This window comes from Porites lutea, chromosome 1 (genome assembly GCF_958299795.1).
Source record: "Porites lutea chromosome 1, jaPorLute2.1, whole genome shotgun sequence".
NCBI classification, from domain to species: Eukaryota; Metazoa; Cnidaria; class Anthozoa; order Scleractinia; family Poritidae; genus Porites; species Porites lutea.
In genome coordinates, this window is record NC_133201.1 from 33,128,316 (window position 1) to 33,135,815 (window position 7,500).

Genomic DNA, 7,500 nt, shown 5'->3' on the forward strand with positions numbered 1-7,500 from the left:
CTATGTAGGGCTATGTAGGGCTATGTAGGGTTATGTATTGCTATGTATGGCTATGTAGGGCTATGTAAAGTTATGCCATATATTAACTAACGGGGAACCACTATATGATGCTTACACCACTTACCTGCCAGAAAAAAATCCTTAAGTATCGTTATCGATGTGTACCATGCATAGTTCCAGGCTTCTCTCGGTGGAAAGATGACCCATATTACAACAGAAGTCGCACGTTTGTGTTTCATGTTGTTCATTCTTGATATCGTGCTTATCTCTGGAAATTCCACAATGAGAGCAGTTCTTTATAAGCCTGGCGGTGTAGATAATCTTTATATTGGTACAGTAACAAAGCCAAAAGTAGAGAAAACTAAGGTGTTAATCCGCGCTCACTACACGGCGATCAATGGAGCTGACACATTACAGCGCCGGGGGTAATATCCTCCTCCTGCGGGGGAATCAGACATCCTAGGGCTAGAAGTTGCTGGTGTGATAGAGGAGATTAGCGAGAAATGTGCTGGAAAGTGGACGTAAGTATTTAACACAGTATAAAACACTTGCGTCGATATCTATGGAGGGGGCATATGGATGTGGAACCCTCCCCCCCCCTTCGCCACCTCCTCCCCAGGGGGATTTCCATTTTTTTATCCTAACCCCCCCTCTAAAGATGACTGGAAACCAAACACTCAAATTTTTGTGGGCGCCCTTTCAAAAATTTGTCTGCATTAAGGGACAAAATTTTGTCGGCATCTCTGAAAAAAAAAATCAGCAACCCCTATTCAAAAACCCGTCATCCTTACAGGGACAGGGAAAAGGGAGGTCAAGAAAGGAACTGTCTGAAGATTCATCATCATCATCATCAATCTTTATTTATACACGAAATCGTATCATTTTACATGGTCTTCCTAGGAATCGTGTTTAAGACTAGACTAAAATACTAAGAGTAAAAGACTAAGGAACTATTGACTATAATGTTAAAAATACAAAAACTTACATTATGGATAATAAGAGTTACAATGGGTCATGGTGTATTAGAAAAATCTTTCCCATGAATTGAAGTTTTAAAAACATTTAAACTGGGCAGTTTCCTAATCTCTGAGGGAATCTTGTTCCACAGAACAGATCCTCTGTAGTGTAGGCTCCTTTTTGCAGACTCAGTTTTGGGTCTGGGGACATAATAATTTAACTCAGAATTTCTAAGATTGTGTGAATGTACATTTGAGGTGTTGGTAAAGATCCGCCTCAGATACGATGGGGAAAGATTATTATGGATTTTATACATTGTCACAGCCAACTGTTTAAGTCTTGCATATTCTAGCCTTTCCCAGCCAAGCTCATCCAACAAAACACTTGAGCGAACGTCATAGTTAGAAAAAGTGAGAATTCTAGCAGCCCTATTCTGCAGTTTTTTAAGTTTGTCTGCTAGTCCCTTATTGATATTACCCCAAACGGCACCACAGTAATTAAAATATGGCATTACCAGTGCATTGTACATGTTCACTCTAGTATCAAATGGTACAAAATGACTTACACGCCTTAAGATAGCAATACCAGCGGATATTTTCTTTGAAATGGTATGAATGTGTGGGCGCCAGTTCAAAGATTCATCAGTTTGAACTCCAAGGGATTTATGTTTAATTACTCTTTCTAAGGGTGTATTATTGACTTTGACTGTGAAGTCACTGTTTATTTGGGATAACTTAAATTGGCTCCCTATAAGCATGTATTTAGTCTTCTTAACATTTAAAGTTAATTTGTTTGCTGACAGCCATGACTGGATTAAATTCATATCATAATTCATTTTATGTTCAAGGACACATGGGTCTTCTGCAGATGTGGTAAGGGTAGTATCATCTGCATACATTCTGGGTTTTGAAAACAAATTACATGAAGGGAGATCATTAATATAAATAGTGAATAAGAGAGGGCCTAAAATAGACCCCTGTGGAATACCACATGTTATATTACAGAAATCAGATTGAACTCCATCAATGAACGTTTGTTGCTTTCGGTCAGATAGATAGGACTGGAACCAGTTAAGGGATTGAGAACTGACCCCATAGAGTTTAAGCTTTCCCAGAAGGATAGCATGATCCATGGTATCAAAAGCTTTTTTCAAGTCCAGGAATATCACACCATTTAAGAGACTGTCGTCAATATTCCATAGCCATTCATTCGTAGCCTCAAGTAAAGCTGTTTCAGTGGAAAACATAGGTCTGAAGCCAGATTGTGATTCAGTAAACAAGTTATTATTATGTAATTATTCATATAATTGATTAAAAACAACTCTTTCAATTAATTATTAAGATTATTGAACATATTGGGCAAATACGGAGGGGGCTATCATGTTCTAGTGAAATTTCCCAAATTATCACATAATTTGCCCATTGTTTGTTTTGTTGTAAGTTGTTTTAACCTGGGCGCCATGAAAAGCTATGTTTGGTTTTGTTTGTTGAATAAATTATTTCTGCTCTTTTTCTTCTTTTTCCTTCTCTCTCTGTCACACAATGTTGCATGACAGTAAGACAGAGGTGCCAGAACTGGACTAGTTCTTGATGTGACAGGGATATAAAACAGAATGACACTGATGAAGAATAACTGGGGGAAGGAAAGGGACTACACAGCCTGTACTGAGTCCATGAGGATGTCTGAGTTATCCTTATGGGTCTGACTGCATCAACAAAATTAAACCTGGTTTTAATTTCTTAACTCACTGCTGGTATCTATTTGACCAGTCCATTAGTGTAGGATTTATCAGATACACTACTATAGAAATTTTTGAAAAGATTTTCTTCTTTTAATTCAGTAAAAAGGATTGTTATGATCACTGTGTTCTTTTCTTTTTTTTTTTCTTTCATAGGAAAGGTGACCATGTTATGGCCTTGTTAGGTGGTGAGTACAAAAATTTTGTTATTTCTACCTACTTGAAGGATATCTGTGTTTGAAGTCAGTCACCAAATCTCCCAGATAAAATCGACATTCAGGCTTTTCTATGCCTTAGTTTGGAATTAAGGCCATTTAATTTCTTCAAAAATTTTACTTTTTTAATTGACAGCAGAATTTCTGCGGCAAATTGCATAAATTTCTTCACTGACGGAGATTATTTTTGTCAGTACAATAATTATGAAAGTGAATTTTGATGGTTTGTTCTTTGCCTTACAAATGTCCTAAGCCAATAATGTACCAGTATCATACTTTGGGCACTGGGTCAAGTGGTGTTTTATATCAGAGGGTTGTGGGGGGGGGGGGGGTGGATAGCCTGAATTTCAGACGATTACTGAGGGAGTAAAAATGACTCGAAGTAATTGTCTGAAATTCAGGCTAGGGGCGGGGGTGGAGTGAAGAACAAACAATAGAGTTCATGTCCGCAGGCATAAAATAATACATGACTATGTTTTGGGCCTGACTCAGCCTCATTTTGAGCCACTAGGCTCTTGCTGTTATGTTGTATTGTTAGTTAATCACTAGTCTTAACTTTTATAAATTGTAATTATCATACGGCATGTCTGAAAACCAGCTTGCTGAGCCATTTACCGTGTTTAAATAAAGTTGGTTGATTGATTGATTGATTGATTGAGCCTAACGTGAAAATGACCCGTAAGTCAGGCCCTAAAAAGAGTGGTACTCATGTAAGACATTCATTTAAGTTTACAATGTACAATGTTTAATAGTCAGGGCTGTAGTTTAAATAGCTAGAGGCAAGACAAGGCTAAATAGCCTTGTCTACATGCTGTAAATTTTGATTCTTTATTGAATAAAATACATTCAGTCCTCAGTTGAACTAGATTGATTTTTCTGAAAAGAAAGAAAACTGAAAATGTTATTTCAGAGCTTTTGGATTTTAAAATTTTCTGGGGTAGGGCTTGTCCCCAGACCCTTGTAAGGGCCTTGCACCTTCAACAACCACTCCAGTTATGCCAAAAGTCTGGCTAAAACTCTTATAGTAGTGCTGTAAATTGAAGGAACATGTTTTTTACTGTCTTCTAAATTTACTATAAGTTGGTTTTTAAAGGTGGAGGTTATGCTGAGTATGTGGCTGTTGATGAAGCACTTGTAATGCCTGTCCCAGACTCTTACAAACTCTCGGATGCTGCGGCCATCCCTGAAGTTTGGTTAACAGCATATCAACTATTGCATTTTCTTGGCAAAGTTAAGAGTGGTGAAGTAGTATTAATCCATGCCGGGGGCAGCGGCGTTGGTACTGCTCTGGTACAACTGTCAAGGTTAGCTGGAGCAAGGCCTTTTGTTACTGCGGGATCAGAGGAAAAGATTAAGATGGCTGAGTCACTAGGAGCTGAAGGAGGCTTTGACTACAAAACAGGAAATTTCTCCAGTTGGGTGGAAAATGTTACAAATGGTACTTGTTGTTCTGGCTAAAAATGATTCCTAAACTTGCTAAGAATTATGTACTGTGGATGTACGCATCACCTATATTTTTTTTATTACAGTCGAACCCTACTTTACAGACATCTTCCTAATATGGACACCTTGTTACTATGGATAGTTTTCCTTGTACCTAGTCCTTATATTTTCTCTAAATTCAGCCCACTTAACACGGACACCGCGTTAATATAGGGACACTTTCTATGGCCCCCTAAGTGTCTGTATTAACAGAGTTTGACTGTAGTTTAAAATTTACAAGCCAGCTTACAGGGCTAGAAGTTTTTGTTAATTTGTTCTTTGCTTGACTGAAATTCTAAGCCTGTTCTTTCCCTAAATGCTCAAAAGCTTCTGTTGCTAATGGATACAAAGAGGTGTGGCAAAGTAACAAGCACACAAACATAACTTGCTTTGAAACTCAATCTTGATCTGATTGTTGAAGTTCCCACTAAAGGTTCCTTACAAAGTCTTAGGGGACTAAAATACCTATTCTAACATCCCACCCCCATGGCATTATAATCAACCCAAAAAATAAGAAAATGAAAATAAGAAAAGAAATAAATAAAGAAAAAAAATTTGCTTAACTGGAGTTTGTATGCTTAAATTAAGATCTATTATTGTTTTATTTTCTTCTAGGTCGAGGAGCAAATGTCATCCTTGATTGTGTGGGAAGCTCATTTTGGGAACAGAATATAAAGAGTCTTGCTGTTGATGGTCGTTGGATCTTGTATGGTCTTTTGGGTGGCAGTAATGTCTCAGGTGACCTCCTCAGGGACATCCTAAGGAAAAGAGCTTCACTTATAGGAACGACACTGAGGAGTAGATCCCTTGGTGTAAGTTATTATTCTTTTGTTTCAGGATCTCTACATTGTCAATACCAAATGTAGATAGAAATTTAGTTGAGAAATTTAGAAATTTTAAAGTTGAACCTCTTAACGATGGCCACCTTGCAGGGGCGCCCAACGAGAATATAGTTCAAAACCACTTAAACATAGCATTGTTCAACGTATTTTAGTATTTAAATGGTAGATCTATATAGGCATATTTTTATCCCCTAAACTTTTTCATCTGTTCGGATTTCCTAGCTAAAAGTCTAGTGATCCAAAAATTATAGGGATCAAGACTTACCTTTCCGAAAATTTCAGCCAGAGAAAAGGCTCCCGAAATTTCTAGGTGACCTTTTAAGGGTAAAAATCCTTTAAAAATGGGCAATTATACCATTTTTTAGATGTTCGAAAATCCTAGGAGAGGCAGGCAAGCAAGAAATTGTACAAAAAATGTTCCGAAAATTCTAGATCTCAAATCGTCTTCTGAACAGATATTTTCCCCTGACCTTGGGAACAGAAGAAAGTGGCCATTGTGAAGAAGTGGCCATTGTAGAGAGCTTTAAACAAGAGTCAATATGTATGGATTTTTTGTTCACCGGGATGAAAAAAAGTGGCGGTTTTAGAGAGGTGGCCATTGTAGAGAGGTTGGTGTTGGCGGAGGTTCGACTGTACATCAACCACAGCCAAACCCTGCTTCATAGACACCCACTTAATATGGACACCTCGTCATTACGGACAGCTTGCTTTGTCTCTTGGGAAAGAAAGTCCTTACATTTTCTCTAAATTCAACCTGCTTTCTACAGACACTCCATTAATATGGACACTTTCTAAGGCCTTCTCAGTGTCCGTACTAACAGGGTTTACAGTACAGAATCCCCACAGTTAATAACGAAAAAGTGGAAGAGGGCAACGGGGTGGGAATGTGGGGGAGGCGGGAAGTGGAAGGAAAAGGGGGAAATTATGCAAAACTCCTGATTATTTTGCGATTGTAAAAGGGCTAATAAAGGGGTGGGAGGCAGAAATGCTAGGCACGGGAGGTGGGTGGTTCGGACCCCCCTAAACACCACCCCCCCGGCCCCTCTATCTGAAAACAGCATTGTGGTATTAGTGCAGCAAGAAGACCCCCTGCAAGTACTTTTACGATGCCTTACACAAAAAAAGGCTTATCATTATTTTCCCCCATTCTTTTGCAGTACAAAAGAGAACTGGTACAAGAGTTTTCAGAAAGAATTGTTCCACAGTTTGCAAATGGAAGACTAAAGACTATTGTGGATTCAGTTTTCACCATGGATCAAATCCAGCTAGCTCACAAAAGAATGGAGTCGAATGAAAATATCGGGAAAAGTATTATACAAATTAGGCCAGATGATACAAATACTGAAGAAACCAAATCTGAACTCTAACCTTTATATTGTTTGCTTATATTTATTTATTGCTTTTGTCTCATTACAAAATTCTCCCTATTTTAAAATAAGCAGTGCTTTTTTTTGTGCGGGGGGGGGGGGGGGTTCACTACTATGGCCACCGTTTCTTGTTTTGGTAAACTAACACATGACAGAGGCGATGCCATTAATATGAACGAATGGAACAAAATTAAACCGAGCTATAACAGGTACCGTCTGACTTGATTCAATACTCCATGTGGAGTCACGATGGCATCAAGACTGGTCACACTTTGTTGGCGAGTAAGTGAAACGTTGCATTAGGTACTAAGCCGCGTTCCATCTGAAGTCATGACGTTATGTTCAAGACTGGTCACTCTTTCTTGGCGTGTAAGTTTAACATTGCATTAGGTAATATATAGATTTAGCCAGGGCTAAAAGCGATGCTCCCATCAATAAATTTATATTTTAAGTTAAACAATAAACTTGTAATCCACAAATCAGTTAACTTAAGGGCACATTCATGTGACTTTTAAGGGAAAGGATAAGTTATTTTAGAGTGAAACATCTTACATCGAGTTGATAGCCTAAATATGTACACCCAAAACATAGCAAAAAATAACCCAAAAAATATATTCGATCACATTCAAGAGCCATAATGGCTCTTGATCACAGTAGATTAGGCCTCGAAAACAAATTCTTGGAAAACAAATCAGGCCGAATTTTTTTGCGTTTGATAGGTTTACTTTACAAATTCTTGCCAACAAATCTGAGGTTGTGTAAACCAACCTTTTATACTTTTTATACATCACATCTGAGGTGAAACAGTACCTTTTTATCATACAGACCTCGGACAGTATATACGGTATTTCACAATTTTTCAAGACAAATTGCACTCTGTCAATGTTCAGGACGATCAA

General features: G+C 38.1%; 2 pseudogenes; one reads left to right on the top strand and one right to left on the bottom strand.

Annotated features, from left to right (window-relative positions):
* Window positions 1-7,500, bottom strand: part of LOC140928235 (pseudouridylate synthase 7 homolog) — a 93,832-nt pseudogene that overhangs the window by 30,059 nt on the left and 56,273 nt on the right.
* On the top strand, window positions 236-6,601 carry LOC140922834 (quinone oxidoreductase PIG3-like; annotated as a pseudogene).